Below are 25,584 nucleotides of genomic sequence, written 5' to 3' on the forward strand. Positions count from 1 at the left end.
GGTTAAATGACAACATTTAGTTATACTAACTGTACTTGAACAACCTTTGTGACTAAGATGACCAATACCCTTTCAACTAATATGAGCTCTAGTTGATATTTCATAAATGACAAGGGGTCTTTGGTGGTGAATAAGACTTTAGTTCAACTACTAGAGGATAGTTGTACTTTTGACACTGCGACCTGTGCTGATGCAGCAGGAAATACCATGGCTTTCTTTATATCATATATGGGATTAATTTATACTAGAGTAGAGGGCATTCCTTTACTTAAGGGGATGTATTGGGTGCCTGGAAAGTGGGCCTATTCATGGATTCCCTTAGGGGCAATTGGGCATTGTGCACTTTCCTATGTAGTTCCCATTGTGAGAGTTACTGATCACTTAGATCAATATCCCAGAAACATACCTGAAGAACATGCTGGTTTGACTTACTTAAAGAATGTAGCAAGAAGGCAAGGAAAAAAAAGCTATATCTTTTAAATTGACAGATAGTGAGCATACTGCTGAAGTAATATTCACTTGTCTACAAATTTTTATGGTATAAAATGTGATTTCAGAAATACTGACTTTAATGGCTCAGATGGTAGGAGAATTGGCTGTTTTAACGAATCAGACAGTGGAAGAAGTTGTCCAAATTCAGAAAGTGGCTTTACAGAATAGATTGACACTGGAACAGTTGACGGCAGTGGAAGGTGGCACACGTGCAGTAGTAGGACAAGAATGTTGCACATATATAGATGATAATAAGGCAGAAATCATTAGGCATTTGGAGAGTTACAAAAAAAACATAAGTAAAGTAGGTACTGGAGAAGGATGGGACCCTTTAGGATGGTTAGGTATTGATAAACTTTTTTTGGCATAATACAATATGTTATTTTTGGTATAATAGTGTTAGGCATAGTATATATTATTAGTAAATGTAAACCCATTATGAGTGTACAGTGTATCTAAGGAATTAGGAAGGAAAATAGACAGGAAGAAATGACTGCAGTAATTGTAGCCCAGACTGAGCATGAACAGCAGAGTCCACAGATTCTATATAGTAACCTATTGAAATAATATGAGAGTCTTGAAATTTTGACTAATAACTCTGTATATCAGATAATGAGAGGGGGCAATGAGGGAAGTGAGAATGATGAATATGTTACACATGAATTAGCTATGGATCTCAACTAGCTATATTGTCACTTTCCTAGCCACGCCAAAGGTTCATATGAAATTTAGGGACACCCCTGTCTGGTGAGGTGAGTATCAGATTTCAACCCAATCCTTGTGAATCTACCTTTTTACTGTGTTGTATGTTATCCTAAACCTCCTTTGGAATTTTGATGAGGACCTTTTGATTTGTGTAGTAGAATGTTTAATCAACAGAGAGAGAGAGTAAATATGAATAGCTGAATACAATATGGAAGCTGAATGGTCATGAGTTATTATAACAGAAGGGTTACTTTAAAAGTTTTAACTGTACATTTTCTTATATCTTGTAAAAAATGTATTATTTTGAATTAAACTGTATAAATAAGAGGAATTGGACATTGGGAGTTGATATCTCGAGGTCTGCAGTTAAGAAATTTCCTGAAATAAGGAAGCCAGATGGCTAGTTTCAATTTGAATGATTATTTTGAATTTTAGAAGATGCAGTAATTATCATGAGTTTTGGAAACCTTCCATTAGGGGAGTATGTTTTACATGTTAATTATTGCTTGGCTTATATTTTTAGACCAATTCAGTATATAAGTTAGTGTTTTTTGAAATTACATCAGCAGTACAAAATACTAAAGCATGTCTTCATCTACAGACTACAAAATATTAGTCTAACCTGAGCAAACTAGTTTCAAATAGGGGAGAAGTCGTACACCTAAAAGAATTTGAACCCATATATTGTATTATTTTATTAAATGTGTTTGGAATAAAACCCTTTGAGGTCAATTTACTAAGACATGGATGAAGATAAAGTGGATGGAGATAAAGTACCAGCCAACCAGCTCCTTTCATTTTTCAAGCACAGCCTGTGACATGGCAGTTAGGAGCTGATTGGCTGGTATTTTATCTCTGTCCAGTTTATTTCTATCCAAGGATAAGTAAATAGACCCCATATTCATTTAATAATATAATACAGTATATGGGTTATTTGTATGTTGTAATAGTGTAGGCCCTGTGGAAATTGGTTTGGTTTGTAATGTTGAATGTCTGGCACCCAAGAGTAAAAACGATACCTCTGAGCTACTGTACAGTAGACCAGCATGGAGTGACTACAGCTGTTACATTATGTATTAAGCAGCTGAGGTGAGTACTATAGTCTGTCTTTCATTTATAATTTTTTTTTTTTTACATTTCTCCAATACATGTTTTTTTTGCATTACATCTGACTGTATTTCATTTGGCATAGTTTAACATCTTAAATAATATTTTGTATCTGTTTTACATTTATCTAATGACAAACTCCACTGCTACAATTTATTTGACATGTTTTACTGTTTAAATAGACAAAGAGGAACTCATCATTTCATTATTCAAGAGTCTTTATTGCCTTGGGCTAGTCTGTAATTTTGTATATGTGTTTTTTAAATTATACATGTATTGGTATCACACTGATTAGGTTAATCTGGCAAGAAGTTATGTGATGAAAATTTAATGATTTTTATAATAACTAGAGACATTAACTATACTACAAATGTGTCCAAATATAAAAGCAGTCCTCATGTTGGTGGTTTAACATTAAAAAGAAGGAGAAGATTCTGCTTAGTATGTGACTGCACAAATGGCAGCAGTGTCTGTTTTATTTTTTCCATCATGACATTTGTCCCAAGGTTTATAATATATTCTTTTGATGGATATCTCTCTAGGCTGTATATTTGGCATTTGTGTGTTTTATTGAACAGGACATTGCTGGGACTCAAAAATACAGGACATATCTATCTTGCATATAAAAAGTATGTTTTAATGTCCTGTTTCATATTGTTTAGCTATTTACCACAGGATCAGCAATATAGTGGAATTTGAAGAAATATATTCACAAACATATACAGTTTGTGTTCTAATAAAATAGTTAATATTATTGCAATATTTATTTTACAATAAAAGCAATACATACTGTATATGAATCCTGTAAAATATACTCTCATTTTGAGAGTGGCACTGTAACTTTATATGTGATGAGCTATGATGGCCACTTGTGTCACATGACTCAATCTAAAACATGAAATGCATAACTACCAGCAAGGTAAAGCATATATGTATATGAGAATCATCTCTTATAAGTAATTTGCCTTATTAAAAGTTGTGTACTATAAATTTAAATTTGTGTTCTATAAAAGATAAGGTCTGTTGTTGTGTGGAATTTGTACCCTATGTTTGCATAAAAATAAAAAGTACTAAATAAATAAGATAACTTCCTTGCGTTTCCCAGAGAGTGACAAAGGTACTATAACTTATTTGTTCATATACCATTTTATATTAAACTAGTCACAATTACAGCCCCAGACCCCTCTCACCCATGCCACATCACTTTAGAAGGAACACAGCTGACTGAAAACCTAGGGAAATGTTAACTAATCATGGGTTTAAAAGCAGCAATTTTCTTTAAAGGTAGTATTGATGTTGTATTGCCTGTACAAACATTTTTTACTAAAAATACCCCCTAATCTCTTTCCTTTTTGTCTCTTTCAAGAAAATAATACATAACTTAAGAAAATGGTAATTCAAATACAAATGTATTTACCTTAATGCTACTTCTAATTAATAAAGCTCCCTCTCTCATGTCATTTAAGGATACTAGAAGTCATGTCATGGTTTTGGGATATGTATATATGGTCAAACAACTCCTCTGTGATATCGGGATGTGTACAGAATGCCGGCGCTTGGGATCCTGGTTTCTGGCATACCATTCTAATCGCCTGCATCCCCTGTGCCGAGATATTGAATATATCCCGTGATATCTATTATCCTTATATTTCACACCTGAAGTACATTATATTTTATCATATGTATTACATTATACCATCTTTCCCCAGGCAGTACCAGCAGCTTTAGGTGACACAATAGAGCTCATGCCTATTGGTGCATTCAATGATTTGTATACTAGTAAAATGAATACACATGGTCTGTAACCATGGTGTAACAAATGTCACTATAACACAACTGAATAATAGTACTTAATAGTAACTATATCACCATAACACAACAGCATAATAGTACCTAACAGTACCTAAGGCATTTCATGCATTTTCATTTGTGCTCTAACTAACATTTTAAAACACACACAGAAAAAAAACCTTTGGTTATAAGGTTTTAGGTGTTTTCAGGGTCATGCAGCTGGTATAAATTTTTTTTATTTTCTTTATTACTCCCTTAGTATTTTCATATGTAGTGGCTATTAGACAAATATGGGTAAATAGGATTATCGTGCTTGTAATACAATAAAATAACCAACAGTAACAGTCACAGTAAGCATAAAATCACATTTTATTAGAAATATATTAATTTCTATGTAAATAATGTGTACTCAGTTGCCTAAACAAATGTTATTAAATAACTTGTTAAACAGATTCCTGCCAAGAACATGACATACTGCATATGTTGAAGTGAAGCTCCATGTGCAATCCAGTTCACAGCAAGCATTGCTCTTACCCCTTAAAGCAAAATGTTACATGTAAGGTTTGCTTTGAGACAATAAAATAGCATTCCTGCATAACAACAATGAAATTGTATATATAGTATATTCCTCCCACACACAATTATACATCTTCTCCATATTGAAGCTCTTCAATCCCTAACACTACCCTGTTCTACTAGTAAAAACAATAGGAGCATAAAGAGCATGGACAAAAAAATACATTACTGCAGGTTTGTATCACTACACAGCGGGAAAGGTACTGAAAGCAATTTATACATATGCTGACATTAAGAAACCTCTGAGGTCTTTTAAAATTGAGAGTTTTTACAGCATCCCTGGAGCAAAGAAATACATTTATATTTTTAAAGAATTCACATTTGCAGATCTTGTTTAAAGATTTAGCTGTTTGTTAATAAAATAATTATTTAAAAATTGTGACGAAGATTGAGATAAAAAATTATCATATTTTTTCCTAAACAGTAAGTATTTTAAAGGCATTCTATTGCTTTATACAGCTGTAAAAGATAGGAATGGCTCTTTATTTATCGATTATGTGCAAAAATTTGAAAATGTTTAATTTTCCATTTTCTGAAATGCAGGATATTAAAAGAATTGTAAAGATTCCATTAAGATAGTGTAAATTCCAAATAGCATTATTAGTTTCATTAACATTTAAATTGTAGGTAAATAATTAGTCTGTCAAGAGTCACAAGTAGCACTGGACTTAAACATGTGACAAGTGACAGCAGTAAAAATTCAGTGCAAACTTCTAACTTCACTAATAATATTTAAGATTTTAAAATGTGAAAAAATCTTATAATGTGTGCAAATCTTATAACATTTATACGTATCTCTCAATTATAAGAGCTAAGGTAGCAGAGTGGCAAGCTACATCCTTGTACGGCAATGCTTTGCAATACTATCATTAGTTTTATAATGTACTGTACATATGCATGAATAATTGTTATGCATATACAGTCATGCATTTTATACTTAGTACCGCTTGTACTAAGGGGGACAAAATAGGGATTGGAGGGGTTGTGTAGGCACAATATGGACATGTTCACACAATATTATACTTACCAGTGATGTGCGGTCAGGTGAGGTAGGTGAGGCAGAGTCTTTCCTGTCACACTTAGGTTTACTGCAGAGTTTTGAATATAAAATGATACAAAAATAATGTAAAGAAAATATTATAAATATCTTCTTGGTATTATTCTAATCATTTTTATAGTCAAAACTCTGGAGCAAAAAGTGTATGGCAGGTGAGACACTGCCTCCCCTGTTTACCTTTTCAGCACATCCCTGATCAAAACACACCAAATTTCCAGCACTATATACTGTTCCACCTTTGTATAATACCCAGTTGAACCATAGGGTTCATATATGTATCTGTAAATCTGGCTCTTATACCAGCCAGTGCCTCCCCAGCCATTTACCTCACCACACTTCAATGATACTTACTGAATTTTTTAAAGGTCCCTATGTGAGAATCCCAGAGGTGGTAACCTTCTCCAGTGGGGAGAGATCATGGCCCAGACTACTAATGTTTAAAGCCCTGATTTGAGGCATATTACAGTGGTGGATGGGCTATATATCATTATAGTCCCAACCCACACTTTTCAAAGCCATGAATTGCAGCATAAAACAGCAGGGGCAAGGCTAGGATGACAGAATTTAATGCTAATCAAGTCATTCAACCTCCGGACAGGAGACTGGACAACTCTGTCAGGAGGCTGGGAGAGCTCCTCTAAAATTAGAACTCTCCCACACCTTCTAGGAGAGTTGGCAAATATGCACAATATGCTTCCCATGCTAACCACAAGACAGATGCATATGTACCTTTCTTGCACATGCTCGACCCCTTGTATAAAATATGAACTGCTGATGATGGTGATTGGCAGACAATAGATGGAATGGAGGAAAACAATGGCTATGTGAATTAATTTGTTCTTAATAAACACTTTAATTTTGCTTTTGTGTCTGAGGGCCTGATTTTTGTTAGAAATCATGTGTGTGAAGATGTTGATACTTCAAATTTATATAGGCACACACCAGCGAATGACTCAAACTATTAAACGCCCATTTTTATGATCAGTGGTGTTGGTTTATTTAAAATAGCAGGTACTGCCGTACTCACCATTTTACACACTGGTAGGTGGAGTGTAGCTTGAGCATAGCAGGGTTCTATACAGTTACCCAGCCGGTGAGTATATGCTGCAGGTGCAGAGATGCTGAAAAAGCTTTGTGCAGGTATACACTGGGGTCTCTCTGAAGCTAAATGGAAGACATCTGTCTTCCACTGTGACACTTTCACACACTACCAAGATGGCGCAGTCACATTTGCAGGAGCACGTCAGATTAAAAGTCAGACCTTCCTGCAAACTCTTTGTTCTAGTGTGCAGCTAGTATGCACAGAGGGAAGATAGTGCAGGAGCACATTGCTTTCTAACAATTTTGAATCAGACACACTACCAATGTTGGACACAGGCGAGCATGCACCCAGAGTTCATGTACACAAAGTCACAGATTTAATTGAGACACATAGGAGATGCACGGTCTAAAAAATATCACCGAAAATGACAGGAAGGTGCCTAAGTGAATGCCCAGAGATGTTCTGCATTATGGAGTCCTATGGGAGTGTTGTGGTCATATCACTGTAGTGGTTGTGAACTCAGATGCACAATTGTTCACATTGGAGGCCATACTCTGACAGGGATTCTGCATGGGGTTTGACAGTGTTACCAGTGGTTGCACTTAAAGTCATGCCAGGCTGGATTCCATTGTTAAAGATGTGAAAAGCAGGCATTTTAATGCTTTCACATTCAGAGGCATGGCTGTAACCCAGGGAAGGGATTGTAGGTATTCACATGAAGTTGCAGACGTGAGAGAATCAGACACAAATGTGGTTGCATGTGACTCAGAATCAGCTTCTACGTTCCTTTGACATTATTAATTTGACTATATAAGTTAATAATAATAACCTTGTCTGGACATGTGATATGTTGTGTGCAAATTGTGTACTTTATATTTTAACTTTTACTACTATCACTGTGAAGACACTACACTTGACAAACAATGTACATCTACTGTACCACTGTTGTTTCCATTAGTAAATAAGGTGTGAACAGGGCGGTGCTAGGTCACTCAGCACCCAGCACCATCCTGTGCTCCCCTCCGCCTCTTCCCTCCCCACTCCCTCCCCCTGAGCTTATATTAATAATGCCAGTGGGTGTGTGGAGAGTGGGGTTCTTCCAGAGCCAGACCCTGGCGCCCTTGTTTGGCTGCACGCACGGAATGTGCCTCAAGCCGGCCCTGAGTGTGATTACTTTAGTCCTTTACCAAGCAAGAAGGATTTTGCATATTCAGCCATCTCTGCAAACTAAACAAAGTGTGTATTTTCTGGGACACATCTTGTGTTTGCAATTCAGCTGCAATTTCTGTCCAACTCTGCATTAGCCCCAAAATGAAGATCTGTTTTAAATGACTATACCATTTGCTACAGTGGCAATTCATAAGTAGAGTATGACCTACAGTATGCTATCAATCTTGAATTCTGACTATGGGTCTGATTTAGCAGCGGCATAAATGCAATCACTTACAGATTACAGTTGATAAAATATGCTAATGCTTGCCAAATCATAAATGGCGACCACTGCTGCCTTCTCATATCCGTCCAATGTCGCACTCCAGCATAAAAATCAGTACCATCGATTTTTTAAAAATCAGTACCATCGACCCACATCAAACAGTCATGCAACGTCTACAGCAGGAGAGTTAAAGATGGCGCACAAAATCATACAATTTAATTTAGAAACTAAAATTTTACTTTTATTGCTTTCCTATTTAAAAAGAACCGAAGAAGGTTAGTTAAGAACACATTTTTGACATGACCAGTGAAATATGTTAAAAGTACATATACACTATAGAAATAAAGGGTGCTCAGAATGGAAATACTTATTGTGAAAATTTAAATAAATTAAATTGTTATACTGTGTGTCCTCTCATTTGTGTTATATTGTCAATTCATTTATATTGTATGTTCTTTCTTTATTGATCTAATAATTCACACATTTGTCCTGTTGGATAAAAAATGGATTGAGCAGGGCTGATAAAGAAATATTATTTTGTCATATATTTTTTGCTGCAGAATTTATTAGCCATTCACCAGTATGTGACAATTATAATGTAGTTAATATATGCAGGTGTTAGCCATAATGTATCATGTAGCCTATGAAGTTATTCCCTCTCTGTTTAAAGATTCTTTGGCTGATGGATGATTTATTATTGAAAAAAATGTATCTAATGTTTTAATAATAAATAATCCATCAGCCAAAGAAGCTTTAAACAGGCAGAGAATAACTTCATAGGCTCAATATAAGGTGTATATATAGATGCAATGATACATTATGGCTAAAGGCACCCATACATTTGCGACGGATCATCACGATGTAGCGATCCTGCAACCTGGCATCGCAGGATCACTGAAGACCATGTAGGATTTCACAGATATGCCGATCATGATCAAAAACTTATCATGATTGGCAGATCAGTGAAATTTAACATGTAGAATTTCACCGATCCTGCGACGGATCACGGAACATTGATAACTGATGGTCAGCATTTACCACCGGCGGAATGGTGTTTCCGATCCCATCGCTACATCGCAATGATCCATTGCAGATGTATGGGGGCCTTAACACCTGCATTTATTAACTACATTACAATTGTCACATTATGGGGAATGGCTAATAAATTCTGCAGCAAAACATTATTACAAAATAATATTTCTTTATCAGCCCTGCTCAATCAATTTTTTATACAACAGGACAAACGTGTAAATTATTAGATCAATAAAAAAAGAATATACAAAATAATGAATTGACAATATAACACACATGATACGAGGACACACAGTAGAACTATTAATTTATTTATTTTTTATTTTCACAATAAGTATTTCCCTTCTGAGAACTCTTTATTTCTATAGTCTATATATACTTTTAACATATTTCGCTGGTCATGTCAAAAAATGTGTTAACCTTCTTAGATTCTTTTATAAAGGAAATCAATAAAAGTTAAATTTTAGTTTCTAAATTAAATTGTATATTTTAGTGTGCCATCTTTAAGACACCACTTTTTTCTCTCTTTTTTGTGATTATCCCTTTCTTGTTTCTTGGCAGCACCCCTGATAAAAAGTGATTGTATGGTAACAATATTACAGGGTCTAATGAATATCTCCTTACAACAATATATAAGACAATATAATGTGTGCAGGTATATTTCTTTTAAAAACATACAGTCAGATCCATAAATATTGGGACATTGACAGAATTTTCAGATTTTGGCCTCTATTCACCACCACAATGGTTTTGAAATGAAACAAACAAGATGTGATTTAACTGCAGACTTTCAGATTAATTTGAGGGTAATTACATCCAAATCAGGTGAACAGTGTAGGAATTACAACGGTTTCTATATGTGCCTCCCACTTTTTAAGGGGCCAAAAGTAATGGGACAAACTAAACAATCCTAAATCTAACATTCACTTTTGAATACTTTGTTGCAAATCCTTTGCAGGCAATTACAGCCTGAAGTCTGGAATGCATAGACATCACCAGACGCTGGGTTTCATCCCTGGTGATGCTCTGCCAGGCCTCTACAGCAAATGTCTTCAGTTCCTGCATGTTCTTGGGGCATTTTCCCTTCAATTTTGTCTTCATCAAGTGAAATGCATGCTCAATCGGATTCAGGTCAGGGGATTGACTAGGCCATTGCATAACATTCCACTTTTTAGCCTTAAAAAACTCTTTGGTTGCTTTTGCAGTATGCTTTGGGTCATTGTCCATCTGCACTGTGAAGTGCCGTCCAATGAGTTCTGAAGCATTTGACTGAATATGAGCATATAATATTGCCCGAAACACTTCAGAATTCATTCTGCTGCTTTTGTCAGCAGTCACATCATCAATAAATACAAGGGAACCAGTTCCATTGGCAGTCATACATGCCCACGTCATGACACTACCACCACCATGCTTCACTGATGAGGTGGTATGTTTTGGATCATGAGCAGTTCCTTTCCTTCTCTTCTCTTCCCATCACTCTGGTACAAGTTGATCCTTGTCTCATCTGTCCATAGGATGTTGTTCCAGAACTGTAATGGCTTTTTTAGATGTTGTTTGGCAAACTCTAATCTGGTCTTCCTGTTTTTGTGGCTCACCAATGGTTTGCATCTTGTGGTGAACCCTCTATATTCACTCTTGTGAACTCTTCTCTTCATTGTTGACTTTGACACATATACATCTACCTCCTGGAGACTGTTCTTGATTTGGCCAACTGTCATGAAGGGGTTTTTCTTCACCAGAGAAATAATTATTTTGTCATCCACCACAGTTGTTTTCCATGGTCTTCCGGGTCTTTTGGTGTTGCTGAGCTCTCCGGTGCGTTCTTTCTTTTTAAGAATGTTCCAAACAGTTGATTTGGCCACACCTAATGTTTTTGCTATCTCTCTGATGGGTTTGTTTTGATTTTTCAGCCTAATGATGGCTTGCTTCACTGATAGTGACAGCTCTTTGGATCTCATATTGAGAGTCGACAGCAACTGATTCCAAATGCAAATGTCACACCTGGATTCAACTCCAGACCATTTACCTGCTTAATTGATAATGAAATAACTAGGGAATAGCCCACACCTGTCCATGAAATAGTTTTTGAGTTGATAGTCCCATTACTTTTGGCCCCTTAAAAAGTGGGAGGCACATATTGAAACTGTTGTAATTCCTACACCATTCACCCGATTTGGATGTAATTACCCTCAAATTAAATCTGAAAGTCTGCAGTTAAAGCACATCTTGTTTGTTTCATTTCAAAACCATTGTGGTGGTGAATAGAGGCCAAAATCTGAAAATTCTGTCAATGTCCCAATATTTATGGACCTGACTGTATATAGCAGGTCTGACCAGTTGCAAACACGGCATCTTTCCCCACACTCAGAGAGGTCTCATACTGTGAATGCAATTGCTATAGCTAATTCATGCATGCCAATGAAATGGCATTGAAACGATCAGACACACCTGCGTTTACTTAACCACCACCCATTACCTCCCTCAATGCTGATCACATTACACTCACTTTGCAACTGGATCCTCTGTGCATATGCAATCGCAATACAATTGCTTCTTGTGCACAATGTGACTTACTTGCATGCACAATGGCAAATAATTGCTCAAACTGTGTAAACATTGGGATTGTATCAGCTGCTGAATCTGGCCCCATGTTTACGAATATATGCTCACTTGCTTCCTGACAAGACCTTCAACTTGTCTTTGGCTTGATCCTAGTTATTCTCTAGTTACCCATCAGACTTGTTTCAGCATACCATTCAGCTTGCAGAACATTTAGGGGCAGATGTATGAAGCTCTTCGAAGTGATAAAGTGGAGAGTGATAAACGACAAACCAATCAGCTCCCAACTGTCATTTCTCAAACGCAGCCTGTAACATGACAATTGGGAGCTGAGTGTCTGGTCATTTATCACTCTCTGCACTTTATTACTTTTCAGAACTTCATACATCTGCAAGTCTCAATATTCTTAGGCTATCTGATATTTCAGTAATTCCCTACTACTCAAGTCCTGATTCCATCCAAATCTCTCTCAACATATAGCGTTCTAGTTGAATCGTGGCTTGTTGTATGTGAAGACCTCAATACATCTTGTTCTAGGGATTAATCTAGTATCCATTAGTAGAAAAGATAGATAGATAGATAATTTCTAACATACTCGTTAAGTGCCTTGTAACTATTCATTATACTGAAAACTAAAGGTACCTACATTGTTATAATTATCTGTTTGCATTAAAGTAGCACAGGCACATAATCAGTGGCTCTCAAGCAGTTCAACCTGGTACTTTAGTGAACCTCACCACATGTTGCCCAAGCTTGGCCTTTCATCACGTATCATAAATGTTGGAGACCATTTATACAGAATGCTCTTAATATTAAAAGTAAAGAAAAAAGGGTAAACATTTGTCCATATAAAGTGATTATTGTATGAAAAACTGTTAGGAACTACGCTACTTTTTACTTTTTATTTTGTTTAATAATGTAGAATAATGGCATTCCAGCTTATGTAATTTTGTAATTGAGCAAACAATATCTTTTGCAGCAAAAAATAATAGGCATTTAACATTTCAATAACATAACTGAAAAATGATGAAGAAATATTAAAAGATCACAGGTACAAAAGTCAAACCATTTAAATCCTCGTGTGAATAAAAAATGCTTTAGATCAGAAACTGTTCTTAAACCTTTTGAATACCTTTAAAATGTCACTATTCTTTGTAAAAGTAACTTTCATGACTTTAATGTCAAATCAAATTGCTTATCTGTACTTCCTTGTTCAATATCACATGATTATGTTTAACCTGTTTTACACATTTTTAAGGACACGGTCAGAAACAATTGATTTTGTAAATGTACTGGATTGAGGTTCAGTATTGTTGTTTCCAAAGTTGTGTATTGTTATTTTTATTTTCAACACATTCACATAGTGGGTGACCAAATGCAGGTAAATTAGGTCATAGCTGCTACTCTCCATGCAATTGAGCTAGTTCTACCAATACCAACACTAACTATCATGAAGCACAACATCATTGAAGCCATGGGATATGGGCTGGATTGGCAAATTTACCCCATAATTTTGTGATGTGGCTACATACATCATATGTATGGTTGAACTAACCTGCATCATGACTGTCTAAACCTAGTGCACATTATCTATTAGGGGGTGAACAATAATAGAGTTGTCATCGAAAGATCAAAAAGCGACGTCACTATGTATGATTTAATGGAAATTATGTGTGTGCAGGTGTTTATATTGCAGAGTTATGTAGTCACAGACCAGCGGATGACTCAAACTATGAAAATTCCAGTTGGTGTTGGTTTATTGAAGTACTGAAGTATAGTAGGTTCAGCCATAATCACTGTTACATGCACACTGGTAGTGGAGTGGAGCTTAATCAAAGAAAGGTTCTATATAGCTCACCAGCCAGTGAGTGTATGATGCTTTCGGGTAATGGTGCAGGATGCTGGAACAGCTTTATATGCAGGTATTTAACCAGGCCTCTCATAGGAACTAAGTAGGACACTACTGTGTCCCACCATGTCAGTCTTACAGAGTACAGAGTAAAGACAAGTTGGCCTCTGTACATGCTAATTGGTGACCTTGGTGGCCATCTTGGGATAGGGAATGAAGCCTCCCTAGAGAACAGGAAGACTGGAATCAGCACAGTAGCACACTCCTCTTTCAACGTGGCTCGCTACAAGCTTCTTCATGTTACACAAAGATTCAAATAAAGCTTTCTCTTAGCAACCTCTAAAATAGGACTTTGACCTTGGCTTCTGGATATCCTGTGACTCACTGAATGCAATGTTTGCAAGTTCCTCTTATCTCCTAGGTGGCTTGCCAATATTTGATCTTGCAGAAGATCTTTTCTGTGGTTGAACTTCCACACTGATAGTCTCAACTCAGATATATCTTCAGCTGCTAGTATGTCCAGTAACACATATTTGCTCTGCATATCAGCTTCCAACTTGTCTTCAATTTGTTTTGTGTTATTAAAGATAACATCTCATGACGTAACAAGCTTTCTGGTATCTGGATTCCACAATCTTTAACCTTTTTATCTGATGAAGTACAGTACAAAAGTGTCATCTTTGAGTAGTCATCAATAAACTTTACATAGAATATTTGGGGGTCATTCAGACCCGCTTGTGAGCGGCAGTATGCTCGCAAGCGGGTTGATGTTCCCCCACTGCACATGCGCATGACAGAGGGAGCCCTGTTGTGCGCATGCGCGAGACCCGGCAAGCAACAGGCGCTCTATCGCTCCGGGTCTCACACCAAAGGGGGCATGCTGTCGATGTTGATTGACAGCACGCCCCCTTTGGTGGGTGTGCCGGGGGCGTGCCTGCCAGAGGGAGGCATTCCCATGGGAACGCCTACCATCTCAAGCCGGCCCCACTGACATCACTAGTGATGTCAGTGGGAGTGATTTTGGCTCTGATAGAGCCAAAATCACTCCAGGGCTTGCGGCAGCGAGACCCTACTGCAGGGTCTCCATCGCAAGCCCGATGGTCATGATGGTCAAGACCATCGCAACCATCATCATGGACGCTTGCTATAGCTGTGGGTGGTCACCCACAGCTATGCGAGCATCCATGAGGACGCTCCAAAAAAAGGTAGGAGGGCCCTGATTCAGAGCGAGCACTCTGGTCAGAGCGTTCAACTCTGAATCAGGCCCTTTATCCACTCAAACATCTGAATGTACTATTTCAAGTGGTTGCATATCTCTGTTTGTTAATTTTCGAAATGGCTGATGATTTTTTTCTCTGCACTACAGCTTTCACATATGGATTTCTCTGCATTAGTCACCAACATTCATGTGACCATCCCTCTGTGTAGCTTCTGAACACTGTTGCAACCAAGGTGACCAAATATTATATGGCAAAGTTCCAGTAACTGTGACTCAGTTGTTTTCATTGCATAACATTGCTGTGTGTCATGGATATACAAATGCTATCATCTTGTGTCTGTAGCTACGATGGTCCCTTTTCTGTTTCTCTCAATGCTCTTTCCTTTGGTGAAGTGAACTCTGTGGTCTCTCTGTTCTAGGGCACTGATGGCCTTAATATTTGGTCCCATTTCTGGTACATAAAGCATATCTTGGACCTTTGAGACTTTTGTTCTTGTCCCAATTTTTAAGTAAGCTTTAATTGTCCCAACTTTAGTAGCTGTATGGATTTGGTTACTAATTCCTTTATAGTGATAGGGTCACATTTGGTTAATTTGGTGAATCATTTCTCATTGCAGCTAAAATCCTTTGTTGCACCTTAATCAATATATTGTAACAGCAATCTCTTCTGTGGCCATCTTTAACACTCAGGGCTGTTAATTTGCCATTGCATTTATTTCTTTGGATAGGATTTACGTTCTTTTGCTTGCACTCAACTTCCATGTGAACTATTTTGTGAGAATTATAGCACTTGATTTAAAACGTTCTGAATTTTTAACTTTTTGAATGCAATGCAATATTCTTTGCACCTAACTCACATGACACATGTTCTTGGAACTGTAGTAACTTTGCTCTGACTGTGTCTATGGTTAGCTTTTCTGTGTTTGCCTCCAATGCCACAACCAGGAATTCAAACTCAGGAGTCAAGTTCTGCAGCATTGCTCTAGCAATCTTGACATCATCCACCTGCATTCCAAGAGAAGTTAGTTGCTGAGAGACAGACATAATTTTGTCTATGTAATCACTTATACTGCTGCATTAATTAAATTTGGTATACAATTCACAACTTAAATGTATCCACTTCATGAGATTTCCATCTTGATATGCTGCTTGCACAGCTATCCATATGTGCTTGCTGACTCTTACACATGTATTATAGAATAAACATATTGCTCTACGCTTAAGCCTATGATCTCCATGGCTTTGTCTATGTAATCTGGGCTAGAATCTGCATCTTGTTCTTAAGTGACCTTCCACAACCTCTTATGCTTTAATTGCATCTCCATTGAAAACTTATGTGGCTTGCCTATACTCTGCTAACACTGGGCCTGATTCAGAGCCACTCGTAAGTGGCCGCTTGTTCGTTCCGAGCGATGTTTCCCAACTGCGCATGTGTACGGATCGTAATACGCATGCGCGAGCCAGTCAGTGCGGCCGAAAATCGTTTGTTCACTAAATAGCGAATGCCTGCTATTTTGAGTGACAGGAGGAGGCGTATGTGGGTGGTAACAGGGGAAGGTGCTTGAAAATGGGGAGTGGAGATCCAAACGCAGGCGTGCTTAAAGGTCAAAACGGGCATTTTATGGGTGTGCATAATTAAAACAGCAGCGTCATTGTCCACGTCATTGGGTTATTTTATAGTCAGAACTGCTCGCAAGATTGCGGTAGGAAAAACCAACAACAAGAATACTGAGCAGTTCATACGCTGGTCGATGTACTCGATTAATCTAATAAATAGGGGACATGATGTAGGATGCGAGTGGCAAGGGGGCGTAGTTATCCAAAAAACGACCACAAGTTTTTGTTCGCTCATTCAGACCTAGAGGCGTGAACAGACCGCAAAGAGTGAACGGTTCATTTGAATAGCCACCCCTTTTTTCTGAACGAATGACTGCAAATAACGTCCTGCTCTGAATCAGGCCCACTGTAACATAGTATTTCATAAGCAGATACATTGACAGTCACACACAGAATATAGGCATGCTGCATATAATTTTAATCAGCATTAGCTGTTTGTGCATTCTATTCACATTGCTTTGTGAATAAGATGTTTGTGCAGGTAAAAAGTTGCACAAAAAGACACTTGGTGCAACTGAGCCACACGTCACTCAGGCATTATGGTTAATGTGACTTGTAGCGCATGGAAGTAACATGTATCTGGACACAAATGTATAAATAAATAGTGATGCTATCACAAACAAGGTTCATAATCACTAGTTTAAAACAAATATTAAATAATGTGTCTGTAAGGTGTATCACTTCTTACTAATGATCAGAAAATTGTGAAATATTGATGTAAACCAGCACTTTACTGCATATCAGCTGACTGCACACATTAGCTAATTGGGTCACATAGAGAACATTACCATTCAGCCATCTAGTGCAAGTGAGTTTTATGTTATTATTTACTATCCTACACCTCTGTAATCTGCCTGTGGTCTATTTAGACACACTAGGCTGATGACAAACACCAGCTCTGGGTTTTGGTCTGCTTGTCAGTTGTCATGCAGAACATAGAAGGGATTGGGTATGAAATCCCAGCTGTCGGGATGCCACTGGTAAGAATACCATCAGTGGCATCTGGACAGCCTGAATCCAGACACCCATAGGAAGTAATGGTAAGTATTATTCTAACCCCTACCCTAACCCTACCCCACCCTCCCTGGTGCATAAGCCTAACCTCCCCCTGCCCACACAATAAACCTAAAACCCCCTCCTTGGTGCCTAAACCTAACATCCCCATAGTGCAAAAACCTTGCCTCCCCATCCCTGCACCCTAATCCTAACACTCACTACCCGGTCCCTAACCATAATCCTTCCCCTAATGCCTAACCTTTGGGATGCCAACAGTTGGGTTACTGGTGCCGGGATCCTGACCTGTTGGGATTTCGGTATCGGTATTCAGACAGTCAGCATCCCGCACGCTGGGATGCCGACTACATCCCAAAGAAGGTGTCAGGGAACTGAAGGGAAGCCTGCATAATGCCATCTGAAGATGGTATTATTCATTTACATAGTAAGAGATATAATTTAGTGGGTATAAACCCTTTCATGGCCTCACATAAGATATGGCACAAGTAACCTCCCTGATCACCTAGAAAATAGGTTTCTCCATTATTCAACCCCCATTAAAAGTAGGCTGTTGGGTGTGTTTATGTTTGCTGATTTTTGTCAACTATTTTTGCATTGTCTGGTGGTATTGCTTTTGTGCTTTTCATTATTATTACAATGTGTTGTGCTATATTGTTTAAGCAGGTAGTGTAGTGCACTACACCTGTCAATACTTTGCTGAACATCTTAAGAGTTAATTGTTGCTGGGTCATTGCACTTGTAGTGTGAGTAGAACAGTTGCCTGGAAGTGTGTTTAGACATACTGTAGGATGGCATTGCTGTGTTTCTTGCACATGGTGCACAGTTGAGATGTGAGAAGCAATTAGGGGATATGGTGAATTTATGACTAGTTACCTCAATCCAACTTTGTTTACTCTTACAGGAGCTTTGCACATATAATTTAAAAAAATGGAAAATATAATGTATTTTATTGAGTAGATTAAAGGAATTATTATATGCAAATGTTGTGGTTGGTAAAAGTGGAGCCAGTTAAAGACTTAGTATATATACTTAGATATATTTCTTGTTAAGCTTAATTGTTTAACAATGTTAGCGTGAGTATGGTAAAATGTAGAGAGCTTGATCCTGATATAGAATAAGTTTTATAAGGGTTCCTCAGCAGTGGCAAGTTGGTGACAATTATTAAAACAGCTGCAAAAGGACCAAGGCAAAAAGTTTGGAATTAGATTGCCTCTAAAGATTGAGTACTCAGGCAAGAATATATCCTTTAATGTGGGTAAACAGCATTAAAAAACCCAAAGAGTCCAGAGGCTAGAGCTTCAAGTGAAATATTAGATGGCATTGGGCAATATATTACTTGTATTATTCCTTACCATCAAGCTTCTCTTGGAAAGTTGTCTGAAATTTAATATCTGCATGCAATTTTACATTAATTTCTAGTGAGGAGGATCTAGGGCTATTTATGAATTGAGGATCATGCAAGTGTGACTGAACTGTCAATAGCTGGGTCCCAGATTGTTCCAGATAATGGCTCCTAAGAAATTCATATTAATTGAACAGATTATTATTGTCATGCTCTGATGTCTTGGAGTAAACTGCAAAACACAGGACTGGACTCCAAATGTAGGAGACCCAAACATGCAGCAAGAGTAGCATCAAATGCAAGGTCTAGTAAAAGGGTTAAAAAATAGTGCCAGGAGTCAGAACTGAAATAGTAGTTGTACAAGTCATGCAATCCACCACTCTACCCTGTCCACTTTTGGTTTGCTGTCATCTACCATTTTTCATGACAATCTTACTGCATGACTTTCCCTTTTACTATTTCTGAACCTATCCTCTCTTCCTGGGTGACTTTAATATCACCATTGACCGTACCATGGATTCTTATACTTTTTAACTTTGCAGCTTTTTCTTCTCCTTCAACCTCACTCAATGGACCTCTTCCCCTTCTTGCTCCAGAAGTCACTCTCTTGAACTTGTCTTTCCCCACTGTAGAGACATCTCTGATTTCATCAACTTCCTTTTCCCAATCTCTATTCATCATCTAATCTCCATTTCTCTCCCATGTTCCACGAACCCTCACTCCTAGCATCAATGATACCCTCGACCCTGGTTACCTCTATCTCTACTCTATCATGTTTTCACTGGTCTGCTTTCCTCTCTATCTCCACCAGAACCTCTCCTCTGAACTCCATTGCCCTGTTGGTTACTCTTAATCTTCAGTGGTCCACATCACAAACCTTGCACTCTAAGCTTACCTGCTACTTGCAAAAATGTTCTTGCACAGTGGAATGCCATTACAGACTCTCAATTGCTCTCCTCGTACAAAACTATTCTAAGGGGTATATTCAATTGGGCATGAGGTTTAGTGAGTTAAAAATGCACCTTCCACCCAATTCCAGAATACCGCGGGTATGTGTGCTCCCGCTACCCACGGTATTCAAAAAATAGTGGTCAAGGGGTTTTCACCACTGAAAACCCTGTGCCATGTAAAATGACAAAAAAAAAAACCAGGGACCTGGCAGGGGGTCTTCACAGCTCCCAGTGGCTTCCCCTCTCTCTTCTTACTGGAGAGGGGGCTGATGGGAGGAGCAAGGGCTCCTGGGAGATGTAGTTCTACCATTGCCCATTTAGGGGGAGCCACACACACCGCACCGGGGGTCACACACACACACACGCACTCATGCACACACACACTCACTCATGCACACTTACATACACCACACACACTGACATACTCCGACGCTGGATGCAGAAGAAGATGCAGAAGATAGAGCTTCAGAAGGTGAGTAATTAAGGACTAATTAAGCTAAATGGAAACTTCCAATTGCTTAATTAGTCCTCAGTTGGTGCCACGGGGGTGCCAGAGCAAGTCCCGGTGATTTTTCCCAAAATCAACAAGTTTAGAAAATATCATGCTTGCTCAGGAGGTGTGTCAAAAAAAACCTCCTGGTTCCATCAACAGCTTTGGACCACACTTCTAGATGGCATTATGGCATTATCACATATACAGTTTCACCAAAGAATTGTAAATAATACATAAATAATATGCCCATACATGGATAAAATAAAATGTAAACTTATCTGAGATCCTTTTGACCCAATAGAAGAGAGTTCATTTGGCCAGAAAGATTTTCCTCCAAGAGGTCAAGTAATAAGTTATCCAGTGGTGAGTGTGTCCAGTTAAGGTAGGTAGTCCCAAAGCATTTTGTATAGCCAGATAGATTTCATCCTCTGATGGCAAGCAGCAGTCAGAGCTGGGGGTGGGGCCAGACAGTTGGGGACAGAGGGCCTGATTCAGAGCCGCTCGAAAGCGGCCACTCGTTCGCTCTGAGCGATGTTCGCATAACTGCGCATGCGTATGGGTCATAATGTGCATGCGCCAACCAGTCAGTGCGATCAGAAATCAAGTGCTCGCCAAATAGCGAGTGCCTGCTAATTTGAGTGACAGGATGAGGCGTTTGTGGGTGGTAACAGGGGAAGGTGCTTGAATACGGGGAGTGGAGATCCGAATGCAGGAATGCCAAATGGTCAAAACGGGCGTTTTAAGGGTATGCATAATTAACATAGCAGCATCATCGGCCACGTCACTTGGTTGTGTCTCAGCCTAAACTGTTCGCATGATTGCGGTAGGAAACACCTACCACAAGCACTGTGAGCAGTTCAGATGCCTTTCGATGTACTCAATTAATCAAATAAAAAGCGGAGATGATGTAGGATGCGAGCGGCCAGGGGGCGTCTTTACAAAATAGCGAGCGCATGTTTCGTTCACTCGCTCAGACATAGAGGCGTCAACAGACCGCAAAGAGCGAGCGCTCAATTTAAATAGCCAGCCCCTTTTTCTGAACGAGCAAGCGCAAATAGCGTCCAGCTCTGAATCAGGCCCAGGGTGTGAAATGCCAGGTCTCTTTGCTAGTTTGATTTATACTGCACTATGTGTAGCGCACCTTTTTCTTTTACAGATTCTAGTCACACTGAACTGATGTAACATACAAGGTGTCTGCCAGAAAATGTTATTTTATGTATTTTAGATTGTTGTATATATACATAGGTGTTAATAAGCAATCAAGTCAATAAGTGCTATTTTTTCAAATTTTTTACACACATAGAATATATAATGCATTTGAATAAATCTTGGTTATTAAATGAAATGATAATAAATACTGCAACCATATGGCTTGAAATTAAATATATTAACAAAAAATAAAAATCAAATAATGGGTGATACGGTTTTACTTCTCTGCACTGGTACTTTGTTTTCACAATATTTTTGTTTAATAAATTAGATACATATCTCTTTTTTTAATTGGTAGTGGTATGTGCACTTAGTTATGTGGTTTGTTAGCAAAAAGTGTTTTGATAAATGGAATTCTAACTTATGTGCTTATTAAACCTGAAGAGGAAAGGGGGGGATAGATGGGAGAAATTATGTATTGTAACATTGCTCACATTTGTAGCAAATGCTAATTAGATGGCTTCCTGCTATGTAGGTGTTTCTGTGGTATGTGACATTATAGTGTAATACAGATATTTTATTATGGAGTCACAGTGCTCCCCTTCTAAATGAGTATATAACAATATTGTGATTAGGAACAAGGTGTCGAAAACTTGTGTATGCACACAATATAAACTGTTTGTAGTTTATTGGTAATGGGGTAATTAAGTAGTGTTAATAAACTATGGATTGTTGTCAGAATAAAATAAGTTAATGTTCTAAAGGTCTTCCAATTGTAGGGCAACGATTTGCACAGTGTGTCGGTGGCTGTTGCTCTCTGGAGGGGCAGCGTCCCATGCCCTCCAGTCCGTCAACTTACCCTTGGATGTCCTGGTGGTTGATCTCTGTTGATACTCTCTTGTGAACTATTGTTGATTATCCTCTTCTGTCCCTGTTGGAGTGTGTGCCCAGTTACACACACACCATGGGTCCCAATGTTATTCACCAGTTACAGCGAAACTTCTGGGTCCCACGCTCTCTCGAGATAGCATGGTCCCTGGCCGCCTGCTGCTGCAACTGGCTGCTTGACTCTGCCCAGCTGGTGAGGAGATTTAAGAATTGCAGGGGATAGCGGGTTTGTTTGGTGGAGTGTGTGCAAAGTTACACACCCTGTCACTGTCTCGTTTCTATGTTGCTGATGCTGTGTGACATCCGGGATACCGCACACTTCCGAGATCATGCGGTCCCTTGATGTCTGTTCATACAACAGCCCCTCGGCTCAGTGGATTGCTGGGGAGGATTAAAAAGTCTATTAATGTGATGGTAGTAAGCCTGGTATTAGGTAGTGTGTGCTGTGGTCTGTGTCCGACGCGTAGTGGCCTCAGGGATACAGTGTGCACTGGATGTGTGGGCTCTTACTTATACTTGACCGGTCGTGATGTCGTGATGTCACTGGAGTCCAGGAGTCCCAGTTGCTATGGTGATATGATGTGCTTCTGTACACCATGTTTCTCGTTGATTAGATGGGCTTGTGTTCCAGGTTCCATGTTCTTTTCTTTTACAATGTCACTGACACTTATTATGTTGCTGCAGTAAATGTATTTCAAATGCAAATTACAACAATATGTAATGCTACATATTAAAAGGTGGCAACAAAATCATCTATCAGTCAGCTCCACATTCACGTGACACCTGCGCCACATGCATCTGCTGAAGATGATTCTTTTCCACTTCAAACTAGGGGTGAGCGGGTTCGGTTTTACTCGGATTTACTCGGATCTTTAAACAGCATTTTATTGGCTATAGCCTATCATGTGTTTTGGATAGCCAATATAATAAATCTGAATTTGCGGTAAAGTGGCGATAAGAACCGAGTAAAACCGAGCCTGCACATCCCTACTTCAAACCAAACAATAAACAAGAGCAACCATCAACAGGCACAAAAACATAACACCAGGGACAAGCAGGTGTTAAAACTCCAACAATAAGGAAGTAATCTTAATTCCCCAATCTTATATCAACTTCAGCCCTTCCTCTAAGCATCCTATTAAACAATCCCTACCATGCCACCATGGCTCTTGACTTTAAACCCTTTCAACTAAATCTCTAATTAATCACCAATAACAAACTTCACAAGCAAAATATATTATGAATAATAAAGTCCAAGACTTGTCGTTTATTATCCCCAGGCCATGAAGGTCTTATGTCATATTAGGCTGATTTATTGGCCAAGTATCTACAAAATGCAATAAAATTTTAGCATAAATTACCCCTAACACATAACCTAAAATAACATTGACTTTACAGGCAAGCACAAGTAGGGAATAATAAACTGGCAAATGGAAACTAAAGGAGAAACCCTCAAGCAAAAATTGGGCATCTATGGAATGTGTATATTTATGCAACCACCTACCCAGATCATTAAGGCATATTGGAGGAGCCTTATTAAGCCGTAGTACAGAGTTTGATGAGGCAGACCCTGACGAAACAGTTGACCCCTGACCACACAATTGTATTGGATAAGGGCCATTGCAGAGCAGAGTAGCAGGAGCTATTTACCATGGCCTGCACTCGAGAGGCTGGATCTCCCAGCCCCCTGAGGCCTCCAAAAAGGCACCAAATCAGCAACATCCTTGCACTGTTGTATGACATCCAACAACATTTTGACATCCTTGACTCCAAAGTTGATGACATGTGCTCATCATGGATTGACTCCAAGCAGGAGGCCACAAAGACAAAAAGACCCCCATGCCAGTTATGAAAAGACTGGAAAGCCTCCTCACAAATACCATCAGCAGCCTTTGAAGCTATCAAGCCCTTCTTCTTCTTGTTTTTCTTGTTCTTGTTCTTCTTGTTCTCTGTCATAGTAAAGTCTTCAACAAAATGGCTGTGTCATACCCAATCTCTCACACTATGGTGCTGACCCCGCAGAATCACAGTATTTGCACAGTGCACCATATCCTCATCACCTGCCAGACGCAGCTGCAGTGCTGACCCAGTCAAGAGATATCTTACAACACCTACCATGGAAATGCTCAGCCAGAGGTTGCATAAACTTAGACAGATGCTACACAGAATCAGAGGAGCTATAGGAGGAAGAACCATCAAATAATAATTATAAAATTATTATTATTATTATTATTATTATTATTATTATTATTATTGTTATTATTATTATTATTAATAATAATAATAATAATAATAAAGAAAGTTGTTCTTACCAATAACAAAACACAGAGTAAAATTTAAACTGGTTTAATGGATTTGCAGTGGGTAATTCTACAGTGCTTATGAATATTAGTGACACTAAACTCAGCAGCCTAAGGCAGGTTATTTGCAAGCGTATGTGTTTGCCGAGCTGAAAATTATCTACTCACAGTGTGTCTGAATTTGTCTATAATTGTATGAAGCTAAAATGCCAACATACTATTATTGCTCTGTTTATGCATTATGAGATACTAAAGACAATATGTACTCTTTAGTGAGATGACTTTATCAGGTCTTAACAAAATAAGTATATTATTATTATATCTATTTATCACAGAAAACTGCATCTTTTCACACTGGAAAAAAATACATACATATTGTAAATGCAAACAAAGTTGCAAAAAAAATGGAAATACACAATTTAGATAATGCAGCACTTTTTTGTAATAATAAATAAATGTTTTCATCTGCATTTATTTATACCAATTTATACATATTTGTTACCATAAATATACATACATTTTTGCGCACCTTTACAGTTGTATATACTGTACGTACATTTTTTTTGTACATTTCAGACTGTAAATACCTGAAATATATATGCACACTGTACATCCATACATAGATTATTGCATACAGGTTGACTTGCATCTCTTTACTCCTGAGGCTGTGTGTGTACTTTATTATGATGCAATAGATGTAAGCAGGAGCATAACTACGTTTTTGAAGGGCCCAGAGCAAAAGTATATAAAGGCCCCTAAGTACCACTCAATGGTGAAAAATGCATATAACACATGTAACTTTTACAAGGAAGTTGGACCCCCCTCAGCTCTGAGCCCCATAGCAGCTGCACCCCTCGCACCTACTGTAGTTACACCCATGGATGTGGATGCAGACGCAAATATGCTGTTTAGGCACTGTACCTCTTCCGCATTCTGAGGGGTGATGCAACGATAATTATTGTTT

General features: G+C 38.4%; 1 pseudogene; it reads left to right on the forward strand.

The window, feature by feature from the left end:
- The first annotated feature begins 207 nt into the window (after window positions 1-207).
- LOC148521909 (endogenous retrovirus group PABLB member 1 Env polyprotein-like) lies at window positions 208-951 on the forward strand (annotated as a pseudogene).
- Window positions 952-25,584: the final 24,633 nt, after the last annotated feature.

This window comes from Taudactylus pleione, unplaced genomic scaffold (genome assembly GCF_031769625.1).
Source record: "Taudactylus pleione unplaced genomic scaffold, aTauple2 ptg000154l, whole genome shotgun sequence".
Lineage (NCBI taxonomy): Eukaryota > Metazoa > Chordata > Amphibia > Anura > Myobatrachidae > Taudactylus > Taudactylus pleione.